Raw genomic sequence first — 17,026 nt, 5'->3', positions numbered from 1 at the left:
TTCGCTCTGTCTTTCTCTATGTATGGACACATAATCCATGAACAGAGGCTTTTTGTGTGATTTTTACACTCAGAAACATATATCAGAAGTCTTCATTGATAAAAGTTCTTTCCTTTGAAGACACCATCCAAACCTGGTGGAAAGGACATGCAAGGAGGAACAGCATGGTTGTGTGTTTAGTATGTTTGGTTTTTGAATGCCCCAACAGACTCATCAGATCCACAATATTAAAAGGGATTGAGTGTGATTGAATTCACCCAAATGGCAAATGAGCAAGCTTGTCAGGAGCAGTTGGTAGCGGGGCTTGAATTTCATGTGTGAAGGTTGCACTAGATCTTAAGTTCAATATCCCTCCGTGCCAACCTACCCACCAAATCTGCAGACTGCCTCAACCAATATTTCTATCTGCAGATGATGACACAGTGAATGTACCCCAAGAACCATCCACACACTTTGCTTTTTGTCAAGGCCAATGTTTTCAGAGATCACAAAATACATAGTGTGAATGTTGAAGGTTGTCAAACTATTCACCTGAAAGGCCTATCCTTCAAATCTATAAATTGTAGACAGTATTAGGCTGTTTTGTTTTGTGACCGCTGTGTTCAAGTTGTTAATCTAGATGCAATTAAAACACCGAGGCTCAGGGTTTCAAATTTATTCTATTCTGGGTTGCTGTGAGGTTTTCAAGCTATATGGCCATGTTACAGAAACATTCTCTCTTGATGTTTCACCCACATCTCTGTCAGGTATCCTCAGTGGTTGAGGGATCGGTTGGAAACTAGGCAAGTGGGGTTTATATATCTGGAATGATCAGGTGGAAGAAAGAACTCTTGTCTGCTTGAGGCAAGCGTGAATGTTGCAAATGGACATCTTGATTAACATTTAATGGCCTTGTAGCTTCAAAGCCTGGTTGGTTGCTGCCTGGGAAGAGTCCTTTGTTGGGAGGTGTTAGCTGGCCCTGGTTGATTCTTATCTGGAATCCCCCTGCTTTTTGAGTTTTGCTCTTTATTCGTTGTCCTGGTTTTTGAGTTTTTTTAAAAAAATACTGGTAGCCAGATTTTGTTCGTTTTCATGGTTTCCTCCTTTCTGTTGAAATTGTCCTCATGCTTGTGGATTTCAATGGCTTCTCTATGTAGTCTGACATGGTAGACATGGTCCAGCATTTCTGTGTTCTCAAATAATATGCTGCGTCCAGGTTGGTTCATCAGACAAGAGTTCTTTCTTCCACCCTAGACATTCCACAGATATATAAATCCCACTTGCCCAGTTTCCAACAGACCCCTCAACCTCTAAAGATGCCTGCCATAGATGTGGACAAAATGTCAGGAGAGAATGCTTCTGGAACATGGCCATAGAGTCCAGAAAACCCAATGATTCTGGCCATGAAAGCCTTTGACAACACATTATGCTATTCTGTTTCTTTTTTTAAAAAGTGAATATGGCTTTTTGTATTTTATTGTACTAGAGCATCATTTTTTGGTTGAATTCTGAGGCATAATGTGCTATATTCAAAGCATCCGGTGCCATTTTCAGTCTGTCTGATCTGTTTCCCATCAAACGTATTTCTCTTTTGTTGTTCCTTTCAACTTTTTTTTAAAAAGCAGATTGTGCCCGATCTCAAAAACTTTTCTTACACTTCATTTCTTAGGAACTGGAGCTTCTAAATGGTAACTTTTCAATTTGTATATGCTTCAAAGTCGATCTTTTGGGCCTTGGGGGCATGGGGAAATCTTACACTGTTGTTTTGCATTTCAACTAACGCTAATGTTTATTTGCTGAGGGCAGAGGAAGAACTGGTTGGAGAAAAAAGGAAAATGTCAAAAATGAATAATAAAATGATATATAAACAGAAGCAGATTTACTGTGATACATCCCCCCACCCCCATAAACCTGGTAATGTTTCCCAAATGTGTTGGGTGGTTTCAGAGCCAAGATGACTGGTCAGGTTTTATGTGCTATTTTTAATTTGACTGCTTAAGAAACCTGACATCATCCTCGAGGAATTCCCTCCTACTGCATCGCTGTATCTAGTTATTTGTAGGTTAAAATTCATCTTAATGTAGACTCATAGGAAACATGTGTTACCACAAAAGCAGATATGGGTGGGTAAAACAATCGGAGCTTCCAAGGAAACCATATTTCTGTTTAGGGAGTTGGTTCCTCCTGCTCTTGTTTCTCCCTTCACTTTCTCCCTTAAAGGGATATGTTTTTCTTTAAGGTCACTTCACTGTTTGATATTGTAGACTCTAAGGTCTCTCTGTTCGGTAAACTTCCCCTGCCCTTTAGCGCAGTAAAATCAGGCTGTGAAATGGGAATACTAACATCCTAGGAAAGAAAGTGAAGGAACACATGCACATACAGAGAGGAGAAAGTTCACAGAAGCTGTCTGGATTGCTGCTGTGATATGGGTTTGACAAAATAATTTACTGTGTTGTCTGCTGTGTCGTAATGAAGGACTTTTCTTTCTTGCTTTTGCTAGCATCTGTATTGGTGCCCTTTTCAATGTATTTATTGCAGGCGAGCATCAAGGATATGACTGTTGTCAAGCAGAAAGAATGTTCAAATAATTAGCTTTTTCAACAAGGAAATAGACAAAGGAGAGCAATGACCAATCTCGATAAAACAGTGAAGAGTCAAGACATCACACTGACAATGAAGATCCACATAGTTAAATCAATGGTATTCCACATAGTAACCTATGGATGTGAGAGCTGGACCATAGGGAAGGCTGAGCAAAAGAAGATAGATGCTTTTGAATTGTGGTGTTGGAAGAAAATTCTGAGAGTGCCTTGGACCACAAGAAGATCAAACCAGTCCATTCTTTAGGAAATAAAGCCCAACTGGTCACTGGAGGGAAGGATATTAGAGGCAAAGATGAAGAACTTTGACTACATAATGAGAACACAGGAAAGCTTGGAGAAGATAATGATCCTGGGGAAAATGGAAGAAAAAAGGAAGAGGGGCTGATCAAGTGCAAGATGAATGGATTGTATCTTTGAAGTGACTGTCTTAACCTTGAAGGAGCTGGGGGTGGCCACGGCCAACAGGGAGCTCTGGTGTGAGCTGGCCCAGGAGGTCACGAAGAGTCAGAAACGACTGAATGAATAAACAACAACAAACCTATTTAGCTACCAGGAATCAGGATAGACTTAAATGTATGAAGAAGGAGGATGTGCTAGCTTTTATCTCTGTATGTCCATGGCTGTGTGTTTGTGTGTGTGTGATGCATAGCTTTCTGAAGAATTTCTGTACATAGAGACTATTCTCTTTAGGAAATCCCTCTTTGTGTGAGAGAGCAGAGTAAGGCCAAATACAGTTTCAGATACATTCTCACAGCTGCACCCCAGTGATGAGTGAGTCAAAGGCAAGAAGGTGGAACCAAACATGGCTGTATATTTGAGCTTAAAACTTGGAGCACTAGCAATCAACCCTCTGGAGGTTCACTAAGGTGTCCAATAATGGAAATGTTATGAAATCACAAGATAAACTGTAAGTGTGATTTGCAACTCTATATTTTTGACAATGCAGGGACTGTGTTGCTGCACAGGGATGACAATTTGAACACCTTACATAACATTCTAATTTAAGATTGAAATTGCAACTCTGGTTTACTTAGCCTTCAAATAGTCATCATCATAGCTACTATTAGCTCTTGAAGGGAGTATACAGTTTTTGGGACATTCTATATGTGCAAAAACTGCCCCAGGGATACCTATAGTGGGCCACGTTTAGGAGGTGGTTGCAAGAGCCTTCCTTGGGCCTAGTCTAATGTCACATTAATAGGATAGTGAGACTGTTCTTACAGCTGCAACCAGAAAATTGTCAATTTACAGATTAGACACTGCTCAAATAGGCAATACCTAAAATCATTTTTGGAGTTTGGTTTCACACCAAAATAAGACAAGAGTCCTGCTGAACAGACTAACAGTCCATCAAGTCAAGTTTCATGGCCCAGCTGATATTCCCAGCAAGTCAGGACTAAGGATGAGGAAATCATAACCAAGGTACAAAGCCAAGTCTTGCTTCTCTAAGGTCCCTTCCACACTGACATATAAAATCCACATTATCTGCTTTGAAGTGGAATATATGACAATGTAGACTAAACTAATCCAGTCCAAATAAGATAAGGTGAATTTTCTACTTTGTTAACCTGGATTATCTAGCAGTGTAGAAGGGGCCTAGGCCTCTGAATCTCAATCAGTGACAGTTGGTAGTTTTGAAACCAATGAGACAATGAGTCCACTCTGGATTTTTCTCAGAACTTTAAAGGATCTGTTTAAACTACTGAACAATATACTCAAGAGGTTCTCAGCACTTTGGATAGCTCCTTTGAAGCTTACATTAAATGAATGAGATTTACAGCTCTATTGACAACAAACTCACCAACTGCCACTGACTACTAACAGCACACCTGATTATGGGCACCGTCACGTAGGGAAAAAATAATATCCCAAAATGTTCAAAGAATGGTTAGGAAATGTATTTCTCAAATTCCAGAAAATCCTGTTGAGGAAAAACCTGAACTACCAAAATCTTTACCATTCATGACTTACGTTGTACAAAATTCGCGTCACATAAAAAAAAATCCATATTTAAATGTCACACAGAATAAGTCCTGAGTTAAAATGATTTAGTTTTAAAAGGCTCTCTCATAGAGAGAACAACATTGTTAAAATTACTTGTTGCAACCTTTGAGAATTACAGCCTTACATCAGTATGGTCAGAGGCATATACCTCTCTTCTGAAACTGACTGTAGTTTGTTTCCAGGCACAATTTGAAATGTAGTCATGACCTGTAAAGCCCTCTATGGCTTTGGTCCAGACTCCTTGGAAGACTGTTCCTCCTTACATGGATCAGCCTTGAGTCTTAAGATCCTTAGGGGAAAGCTTGATCTCAGCCCTGCCACCATTATAGGTCCATTTGGTGAATACAAGGAAGAGAATGGTTGCTTCCATCTTATGGAATTATCCTCCATGAGAGACTACCCTGGCTCCCTCCCTGTTTTTTGCTTTTACTGGTAGGCACTGGTACTGCTTTTACTGGTTGTTTAACCAGGCTTTCAACTGAATAATTGCTAGGAACTTTGTTATGGGGTGGGTGGACTCTCTAGTTCAGGGGTCCTCAAACTAAGGCCAGAAAGCACACAATAACAACAACAACAACAACAACCCTATCTCATCAGCCAAAAGCAGGGCCACACTTCCTATTAAAATACTAATAAGTTTAATACAATTTTAATTATTGTATTTTTTAAAGTTTTTTTTTGCACTACAAATAAGGTATGAGCAGTGTGCATAGCAATTCATTCATTTTTTTTTCCAAATTATAATCCGGCCCTCCAACAATTAGAAGACCTGACCTGGCTCTGTTTAAAAAGTTTGAAGACCCCTGCCCTAGTTGAAACTTTAGTATATGTTAAAAATCTTATTCTGTTTTCATTTTTATATAATAGCTATATTTTAGGGTTTTACATCATTATTTGAGATACATTTGACTTCTATATCAGGGGAAAGCATCATATAAATGGAATGATATAAATGAGGGGGGGGATCCTAATTTTCACAGAAGCACCAAAAAGGGGGTGGTGTGAGTGTAGGGAAGGCATCTTCAGAGTTTGTTATTTCCCACTTTATGGTTGGTATGGTTTCATGCCTGGAAAAAAGCACTCCACTGCTACAGACTGGCTGTACAGTATGACTCCCATATCCACAGGACTTTTATCCACAATGTCTCTCTACATGTTTTTTTTTAGAAACTCCAGTGGGATTCTATGATATACTTCCACTGGACATTGACTACAGAGTTGCACTTGAGGTCCCAGATATGCTAGAGTGGTGTTCTTGCTAGCAATTTTCTATGTTCTCCACCACGATTCAAAGTTATGCTTCAACTGGAAGTGGCACTGGAAGACCTACACTAGAGAGGTGTTCTCTCTAGGCAGTTCTAAGATGGCAGTGGGATTCTATGATATGCTTCACCTGAATATTAACTGCAGAGTTGCACTCGAGGTCCCAGATATATTAAAGAGGTGTTCTCTCTAGCCATTTCTATGATGTGATGTGCTTTAAGTGACCATACAATTGAACTAAAGAACCTAGAAATGCTAGTGGTATGCCCTATAGGCATTTCCTAAGTCCTCCAGAATGATTCTATGGTATGCTTCTCCTGGATGTGATTCATTTCAATTGCTTTTGCAATTATCTGTTGGTTCATATTTTCGTGATTAGTCTAAGAACACATTCGCCACAGAAAATGGGGACTATATTGTATGTATATCTTGTTTGGGAAAAGAAAACAACACTGCTTCACCGGTATCAACAGCTCCATGCTAGTAAAATGCAAACACGCAGTAGCAATTTCAGCAGCAGGGGCTTGGAGAGCTACAAAACGGAGCAGTGGGCACACTCAACTCTGGGAATATACAATATGCATTTATGCTGGAAGTCCTGCTTCTCATTAGCATTGACAGAATAATCTTTAATGATTTCATGTAACCCTCCTTTAAAGCTCCTCATTTTTAACAAAAGGCTGCATAGTTAAGAAGGTAGTTTTTGAGCTGGAATCATTGGATTTTCCTGTTTGTACTGCTCAGTCACTAGATTTAATGTCCATAATTCCTCTTCCTTGTAGCACTATGCTTCTGTGCACAACTCAAGGGATTTTATCATAAAGCCCAACAATCTGACTTAACAGCTATAAGGCAAAGAAGGTGACAAATGTTATAGCAAGCCTGACAGTCCAGGAAATATTCCACCTTAATGTCTGGCTGTGCTTAAGAGGCCGCTTAATTCACAAATGCTGACACCATCTGCCAGCCCCTTTGATGAATGGATAAAACCAAAGCAGCCATTTCAGCAGGACCTTGAAAACTGATCTGGTTTGGAGGCTTGAAGATCAATGAAACCAGTTTCAGCTCCGACCTAAAACTGCATTTCGTCTGACCAAGTGCCATCTTCCAGGCGGCACAGCACCTAACATTAGATAGCCGCAGGAAGAGTAATGCATTAATAATGTATTCCACACTGTCGGGTGCTGACCATTTTTCGATCCTGAGCCAAAAAAGAAAACCAAATAAATAAATGAATCCATTTCCCCGCCTTCCAACTCAATTTCTTTTAAAGCAAGCTGTTTCAGCTGTCTAGAATCATCTGCATGCTGGAAAAACATGTGGACACTCACAGATGCAAGGAGAATAAAGACATTCTGTTAGCTTGCTTACTTGCTTTTAGAAGAGGAATGGCATACGCAGAACCCAGGAGAAGACGGTGGCCCACTGCAATATATATATGGTGTTTGGCTCCTGCCCAGTATTATCAGCTGCTGGCTGGCAAACCAGATATGCTCTTCACCTGTCTTTGCAGCTGTCAGCAAATGTGCCTGGAAATCAGAGTGATGCTGTTGTTCATGGCTTTGAGCCATTTCATGTCTTTGCTGGAACCAGCATACACACAGGGCAGCAATGCCATGCAGAACAAGTCAGATGCTTGATGCTGTACCACAGAGATAAGCAATGATGCACTTAGAATCTCACTTTGCTTTTTTTCCCTGCCCAAGAAGGTCTGTTTTCCTCTCCAAGAAGGTCTACATCAAGATGAGGCAACATGGGGCTCTCCAAGTTGCAGCTCCTGTCATTCTGTACTCTTGGTTTGCTATGTGATTCCCCATCCAACATGTGCAGAGTCTACAAATTGTCTCCATTACATTTAGTGGATAGATTCATAGAATAATAAGAGTTGGAAGAGTCTGCTGGAACTGCACCAGTTCCAGATCCCTTTGTCTGGCTTCCTTGCCCATAATTTTAGAGCAGTTCCTTTTATGTTAGTTTTTATGAGGGTGGAGGTTAGGAAAACCCTTCCTAGTTTGTGTCAGCCATTTCATTTGCCCTCTGCCTGAGGAAAAAAGAGCAATTTTAGGTCATAGAGGCAGAGCGTGTCTTCAAGTCAATACTTTAACCAGTTATTTTATTTAGTAACCAGTACTCTTCAACCTGTATACTTCAACCAGTTATACAACTACTACATAGAAACAGTTGCTTCAAACCAGTTGCCTACTACAACCAGTACTTCAACCAATTAATCAAACAACAACTGGTTAATGGCTTGAGTCTTGGGTGCCTCAGAGGTCCCTATACCAGAGACGGAGAGCAAGGAAACCTGTCATCTATTCTCCTCAGAAACATCCATGTCTGACAACTTCAGAATCAACAAGTTATGTTTCAAGTTTTAAATTTTGAACTTTGTTGTTGGGAACTGAAGGTAGTTCCTGGGTAGAGTTAGACACCAGATCTGTTAATAAATCATAACCTTTTCCTCAAAGCAACAGCATGGACATTGATTATGTGGGGTTCCTTGTTCCAAAAGAAGCAGCCCAGCATTTCCTAAGCTGACAAGGAGTTGACACATTAATGCCAAAGAGGTCTTAAAAGCAGCTTGGGTGTGACTGCACAAAGAGGCTTAATTCAGAACCTCCATCTAGGCTGTAGTTCTCAACTTGTGGGTCCCTAGGTGTTTTGGCCTCCAACTCCCAGAAATCCCAGCCAGTTTACCAGCAGTTAGGATTTCTGAGAGTTGAAGGCCAAAACATCTGGGGACCCACGGGTTGAGAACCACTGACTGCTAGAGCATTCTCAGCAAGTAGCTCTCTAGCCTATTTTTGATGTCTTACAGAGAAAGAAAATTCTCCAATTACCAAGGCAATTGGACCCATTGCCAAACTGCTCTTACTGTCAATAAGTTCCTTCTAACATTCAATCAAAATGTGACTTCTTGTAATTTAAAACCATTAGAACTAGTTCTACCTCTGGGACAGAAGAGAACAAGCCTACACTCTCCTCCATGTAGTTCTGTACACTCACAATAGTATTGTCAAAGGCTTTCATGGCTTTCACAGGGTTGTTGTAGGTTTTTCGGGCTGTATGGCCATGTTCTAGAAGCATTCTCTCCGAGTCCTGACGTTTCACCTGCATCTATGGCAAGCATCCTCAGAGGTTGTGAGGTCTGTTGAAGACTAGGAAAATTGGGTTTATAATTGAGTTTCCTCACAATAGTGTCCAAAGAGAACTTATTTGTGAACACGTCACAATGATAAACAGTAACATACTTTCTCAATGGCACTGTCTGTTACATTTTTGTTACATGGGATAATTTTGTTTGGGAGAGGGACTTAAAATTGATCTGAGAATAAAATAAAACTTGGAAAATTTCTGTAAAAAAAACTCTCACATAATAATTTCAATAAAGCTATCAAGTCTTAAATGTTATTGCTGTAACTTTGTTCCCACCAACCACATTATTTTTGAAATGTAACTTCATTCTGTCCCTGTTATGAAAAGGTAACTTTCCCAACTGAATTGAGTCCACTGATCAAATTGCTGATCAGTCAGCCCTTAGATAAACCTTATCTAAGGGCTGATGAGTCAACCCTTAGATAAATCCTATGAATGCACTGAGTCTACTCTCATTTGAGGATGTCTGTAAAATTCTGGCCTATGTTACTGGCAACTGGTTCCTTCCGAGCACTGCTTTTACCCTAGCCACTGCAAAGAGAACAACTGAACTTATACTTGGACATGAATGCAGTAGATTTACCCAGTTTGGCTTCTAGCCATGTTTTAAGTGTTAACACTCCATGCCAGAAAACTGCTTGAGGAAATTATTTATGTCAAGGGCTCTGAGAACAGAGCTTAAAAAATACCTCCTGGGGGACATCAATTCTCATGCTACACATTAGTCGGGGCACCATTTAGATCTCTCCAGATGTTATTCTTGTTTCCCCCACAGTAGTGAGTAGCGCCCTGTTATCACAGGTTGGAGGTACCATGCAATGAAGCTGCAGTTAATGAGGAATACCCATATATGTATAAGATATAAGGAATAGGCAGTCCATGAAGATCTGCCCCTTAAAATACAACCTGTTTAACATGTTTCAGGAGATAAGTCACAACCCTAAACTGGAAACACACCAGAAGACACAAATGAGACAGAGCAGCAAGTGATATTGTACCACCCCATGCCAAAGTTAGGTAATATATATTAACACCTCAGTACCAAATCTCAGCAGTACCTCGCCATGGAAATAAAAATGAAGAAGAACAAAATTAGTAATTAGATTAATTTACAATATGCTGTCTTTGAGGACACCCAAATCAAAATGAGTGGCAGGATGGTGTCCCATACAGAAGAAGAAGAAGAAGAAGAAGAAGAAGAAGAAGAAGAAGAAGAGGAGGAGGAGGAGGAGGAGGAGGAGGAGGAGGGGAAAGAGGACTAGGAGGTGGTGGTGAAGGAGGTGTTTCAGACTAATACAAACTAGTTTGGTAACTCCTACAGAATTGGGGTAGAATTTCTCTCCCCCCCCCCCCCTTTGAAATGTACGTAGCTGCTGAAGACAAAATAACTTCCATGGACCAGGATCATGATGTCAGACTTTAAGCTAGGAGTAAACTGGCTTTAATTAGTTACTTTGGGAAGGATCTTGCTTGTAACAGCAGGGTTCTAATTCATTATCTCTCAGTGGAAAGTAACCTCCAGCAACTTATTTGTGACTGTGTATAGCACTGGCAAAACCACTTCTGAGCATTCCTTGCCAAAGAAAATCCTATGAAATTTATGGGGTCACCATGAGTTGATGGGCAACTTGAAGGCATATGTTCTGATTCAGTTTCAAGAAAAGGAAAGGGAGGAAAAAGTCACTTGGGTAGCTGGCTTCTGATACTGCTTTATGAAGTATTGTGCAGTTTAAAAGGAGAAAGGAATACGAAACCAGCCAGTGACAAGTCAATAAGGTGGAAGGGAAAGCATAGAGAAAACAATGAAAATATAGTTAGCATTGGACATTCAAGTTATTTTTTAAAATGTGTTCAAACCATCAGCCTGGTTCTTCCACTTACCTTTCTTTTGTCCAAAGAAAAGAAAATTGCTGCCACCACCAAAGGAAAATGAGAGTCAGTTTGTGTTGATTTTTGCAGAGGTAAAGCATTGTTTTGTTGAACAGCAGACTACTTAGAATCATAGAGGTACCGAAAATGCAATTTCAACTGTATGTTTTAGAAAAAAATGTAAACCCCATGTGATGGAGGCTGTTGCCCAAGATCCTAGATGGAAAGGGCTAATGGGCTTGTGCATAATTTTGTTTTTAATTCATATTTCGGAAAACATTGTAAAAATTGTGCATACGAAGAGACATCCGAAGCATAAAAGAAAGGTGACGGGGGATTTAGAAATTGAAACACTCACCAATCATTTTGTTAATGTTCTGTAACATTCAGATGTCTCCCAAGGTCAGTTCAATTTTCAGTATAAGCAGTAATTTATTTTTTTAAATGACATTACAAGCTCTGATCAAACTATTGACACAATAGAAATAATTCTTCTGTCTCATTCTTGTTGAAATATGCAATGAATTGGAAGAAAACAAAGCAACTACCTCATAAAAACATATCTATAAAGTGTCTTCTACTGAAGATGTTTGATTAACTGTGAAGCAGCCCACAGATATTTCTGGCACCTAGTATTTTGCTCAATAATAATCTTTCTATTGGGCCCAAAGTATTTTGAGTGTCATGTATTCATTTGTAATGGTTTCTTTCATATTTCTCTGCTGCTAATGCTTCCCTTCTGGAGAAAATTCAAACATTTTAAAAAACAGCATTGCCAGTTTGTTATATTTCCTATGATATGGAGATAGTTCAAACACCACAATGCTCTTTGATTTTCAGTACAAAAGGGCTGTCTCCTCCTCAGTATATCCCAAATAGTGTAATGAAGTTTACTCCCTAGTAAGTGTGCATGTTCAGGACTACTCCTGTAGCCTCCACTTACTTGAGAGTAAATCTAATTGAATAGGACTGATACCATAAGTTTCTGGGGGTGCGATATGGCAATTTCATGCTTCTGGATGACCCTAAGTGCCATCTACCCATATGAGAATGAATGGACTGGTGTGGTAATTCCAGGTCACAGAATGTGACCTGAATTCCAAGATACAGTAAGCTCATAAACCCATAATACTATAATGCATTAGACTTTATGGTTTATGTTCTTTTCTTAAATGTACATTAACATTCCCACACAGAAACCTGTCATGTTTTAGAGCAGACTTCTCATATGGTGTGGACAAAGTGCACTGGACTTGTAGCAGAGAGATCTGTGTCCAAATCTGAGCTCAACTGGATAAAGGTCACTGGATAACTGGGCTAGCCACCCACTCACAAGCAAAACCCATATGCAACAGTGTGTAAAGCAAAGCAATTTCTGGTTAAAGGGATATGAGTAGCACTTACTCAATTCACTTGACCATAGTGCTTATCATCTGCCAGCCAGTGAGACTGGCCCAGTAGTCAACATCCCTATTATTCCCTACTGTTTGGCTGGGGCTTCTAGGAGTAGTATTAAAAATAATTTTGGTATGTTCTCGGGTTGAATGCAACAAGTCCCTTTTGTCAACCTGGTGCCCTCCATGAATGTGGAATATTTTTTGTCATGTCAGGAGCGACTTCAGAAACTGCAAGTCACTTCTGTTGTGAGAGAATTGGCCGTCCGCAAGGACGTTGCCCAGGGGATGCCCAGATGTCAGATTACAACATTGTTTATTATGGTCCAATATTGTGGATCCAAGGTGACAGGAGGCTAGTAGTAAGTAAACTATGACCAAGATTCTATTTTGGTTTGGTAAAGTGTACCATTTCACTACGATGCTTACTCATAGATCTCCTGGAAATATAGGATAGTGAAGGTGGCCAGTGAGGTGACAACACAAGGGAACTTTCTTGGAACACTTCCATGTATCCCCATGTCAAATCAGTGATTTTTTGACTCAAGACAGATGTTATTGTGCCACTGGGCAAAACTATGGCTCAGAAAATACTGGATACTTTCTCACACAATTTCTGTAAAATCATTATATTGGTGTAACCTCATTTATGTCACCAATAATATTAAAGGCGTCTGGCAGGGTTGTATACTTTCCCCCAACCTATTCAACTTGTATGCAGAACACATCATGCAATGTGCGGGGCTTGAGGAATGCAAGGCTGGGGTGAAAATTGCTGGAAGAAACATTAACAACCTTAGATATGTAGATGACACCACTTTGATGGCCGAAAGCGAGGAGGAGCCGAGGAGCCTTATAATCAAGGTGAAAGAAGAAAGCACAAAAGCTGGGTTGCAGTTAAACATAAAAAAACCCCTCAAGTTTATGGCAATAAGAATGATTGACAACTGGGAAATAGAGGGAGAAAACGTGGAGGCAGTGACAGACTTTGTATTTCTAGGTGCAATGATTACTGCAGACGCAGACTGCAGCCAGGAAATCAGGAGACACTTACTTCTTGGGAGAAGAGCAATGACCAATCTTGATAAAATAGTGAAGAGTAGAGACATCACACTGGCAACGAAGATCCGCATAGGCAAAGCAATGGTATTCCACACAATCACCTACGGATGTGAGAGCTGGACCATAGGGAAGGTTGAGCAAAGGAAGATAGATGCTTTTGAACTGTGGTGTTGGAGGAAAGTGCTGAGATTGCCTTGGACAGCAAGAAGATCCAACCAGTCCATACTTCAAGAAAAAAAGCCTGACTGCTCATTGGAGGGAAGAATAGTAGAGGCCAAGATGAAGTACTTTGACCACATCATGAGAAGAAAGGAAAGCTTAGAGAAGACAATTATGCTAGGGGAAATGGAAGGAAAAAGGAAGAAGGGCCGACCAAGAGCAAGATGGATGGATGGTATCCTTGTAGTGACTGGATTTATCTTGAAGGAGCTGGAGGTGGTGACGACCGACAGGGAGCTCTGGCGTGGGCTGGTCCATGAAGTCGAAAATTTGAAAATGACCGAACGAATGAACAACAATATTACTAAAACATGCTTCCTGTTTAAGATGCTTTATTTCAAGGCAATTTGCCTTAGATTCCCTTGACCATTTTGCGGCACCCAAAGCAATATGGTTCCCTCCCCCTTTTTCAGGTTTTTTTTTTTTGTCCAGAAGGCATGCTGACAATCAGCCCAATAACACCGCCTTTTATTGATCCACCTAGATTGGCTTGAGCTCTGGCTGGTCTGTGGGGATGAGGCTGCACCATCTGTCAGCAGAAATTTATCTGGCTGGCACTAACAGCTGAAAGCATCCAACAGTGCTCGCTCTCTCTCTCTCTCTCTCTCTCCCTTATGCTCTTGCATGCACATGCACACACACACACACATACACACACATACTTAGGCTTACATGAAGACAAAAGAAAGTGCCCACAGCAACAAGCGCCAGTGTTCGCAAAAGGAGGATGCTTCAGCCCTCATGCCGCTAATCTGGCGCTCTGGCGATTCATCTGCAATGCAGATCCTATCCATTTTCCTGCTGTGACAGCAGCCGGCTAGCTGCTGATTAAGGGGATTCTAGCGGCCTTGGAGAGAGAATGAGAGGGAGAGAAGGATAAACCAAGGAGAAGGAACCAGCGGCAAGAGGAAAATAGTAGGATTAAGGAAAGCAGGCCCCTGCAAGAGGCAAAATAATGGCCACAGTGTGCCTGAAGATAAACCATACAGTGTTTCTATGAAGACATTAGGAAGTTGTGTTAGTTTCTGCTAATCCATCACCTGTCAAGGGGCTGTTTCAACAGGCCTGAGATTAAAGAGAGCAGCATTGTCTATTGTCTTGATTACTGGTCACTCTGGAGCTGTTCCCACTTTGCAGCCTTGATGTTAATCCCAGTTTAGTAGGGGGGCTGTCAAGGAAAACATTCTTTTTAACTGCTGCAATTTTGCAAAAACGAAAGAAAAAAGAAAGATAAAAAAGAAGGGTGGAAGGAAAGGGGAAAGGGGTGAAATCATTTCAGGAAGAGACTCTCTGCTGAGTTATCTTCCTGATCATATTGCTTGGTGTCTCGGTCAACAGGCATAATCTTTTCCCCATCAGTGGAAGGGCCAGGAGGGCACGCTCTCCCCTCTGTCCTGCTTTCGCATAGAGGCACTCCCAATGGGATCATTTAAATTATGGACTGTGAAAAATCTTCACGCCACTTCCTGAAAGGTTAGCGGGGAGCACCTCTGAAGTTCTGAAGATCTGGTAGCAAGAAAGGTTCAATTTAGCACAGGCCTGAGACAGCTTTGGAAATGTAAGCTATGTTTCTGGCTTTGTGACCCATAGAGAGTTCCCTCTTCACCTTTATTATTTTAACCCATATTAAACATATAAACTTCCAATTCAAATTCCAACCAACATGGACCCCTATATGCCTTGGACAACCTTTGAAAATGTATATATTTTTAATGGCCTCAGCCTTCCCACCTGTGGTTTTGTGAAAATTTTGCAAAGCTGATCAGACTTCTTTGGGAGGAAATTCCAATTAAATTTATGGAACCTACTTCTCTGTGTGGGATCCCCAAAATACCATTTGTCTTTCCTCCTAAGAAAGTCACAAGATCACACCAGAGACAGAGGAAAACATTCATGCTCACAAGTCATCAATGAGTCATCCTTGTTAAAGTAATTGTGTTATAATTGGTTAACTGCTAGCGACATTTTTTCCTTGAACAGATGAATTACACTGGCCAGCACACATTTCAGTGCCTTAAATGTTAGACATGTTTCTGGATATATTTCACTTACTGATTACATAAATTGGCACCAGTTTTCCCCTATCAGCTCCAGTTTTTGAGAACATATGTCATATACCAGTCTTTATTTGCTTGTCCATAGAAAATCAGGATAGCCACATCTAGGAAACTAGAGCTGATGCAGTCTATCCAATGCAATTTTCTGAATCAGCACCCCAAATAACCCCAGAAACAAGCCTAAAAACCAATACACCAAACATGTATATTTGCTGTGCTGTGTTATCTATGGCCTTCCATATACAAGTTTAGCATCTCTTATTTGAAATTTTGGAATCAGAAATACCCCAAAATCTTAAATTGTCCACATGCATGTCTGAGATGTCGACACCATTGTTTTCATGTGCAAAAGTATTACAAATATGTCTAAAATTATTTTCAGGCTATATATGTAAGGTTTGTATGAAACATAAGTGAATTTAAATATTTCACTATATATGTAGCTGCAAATTCCATAAATTTTTAAAATCTGAAATCCAAAACACTTCTGATCACAAACATTTTGAATAAGGGATACTTGGAAGATCGCAACACCTATCAACCCTAGCCAATGAATGAATGAAACTTTATTTATAGCCTGTCCTATTTCCCAAGGGGACTCAGAGCAGCTTACAACAAATACACAGTGGCAAACATTTAATGCCAATCAAGAATATGCAAACAAAAAACAATTCAATGAATGACAAAACAATTCAAGTAAACCATATTTGACACAATATACATAATTACAAACATATTCAATGCTTAAAATCTCATTAAAACTTTTCTAAAATTAGGCTAAAATTGTGGAGGGGGATGGTAAACAGGGGGGATATTAGCAGCTAGGCAGGAGTGCATATAAATAAGTGGTTTCCAACCTTTTTTTGACCAGGGACCACTCTCCAACATTAGTACCAAAAGAGTTATGAATCAGTTTTTGGTCAACTTTAGATTTGGTTTGGTTATTTGGGGTGCTGATTCAGAAAATTGCATTGGACAGATCACATCAGCTCTAGTTTCTGATACAGAACATATGCCATCCAGTAGTTGCCATCTGCTCTACCAAGGGGGCAGGGCTGGTCAGCGACAGAGAAGGAGTGGCAGGTGACATCAAAGGAGCAGAAATAAAATAAAATAATAAAATAAATAAAGAGGAAGGAGGCTTATGGACCAGATTTTTATCCTTGTGGCCCACTGGTGGTCCACGGCCCACAGGTTAAGAACCACTGATATAAATGTATTTAATCCTCCACCAATGCAGCTGGTGGTGTGAGATGATGAGGCTACAGTCCAACAACATCTGGAAGGCCACAAGTTGCTCAGTCTGGCTATAAAAGTTTAAAGAAAAAAATGCAACCATGTAATACACATTATAAATTACAATGTTTTATTCACAGTCCAGGAGGGACTAACATTGTCAAGTGGTTATTGTCTTTTTGCA

Source organism: Anolis sagrei, chromosome 1 (genome assembly GCF_037176765.1).
Source record: "Anolis sagrei isolate rAnoSag1 chromosome 1, rAnoSag1.mat, whole genome shotgun sequence".
Taxonomy (NCBI): Eukaryota; Metazoa; Chordata; class Lepidosauria; order Squamata; family Dactyloidae; genus Anolis; species Anolis sagrei.
The sequence above is the reverse complement of the archived record's forward strand: the minus strand, read 5'-3'. Positions refer to the sequence as shown.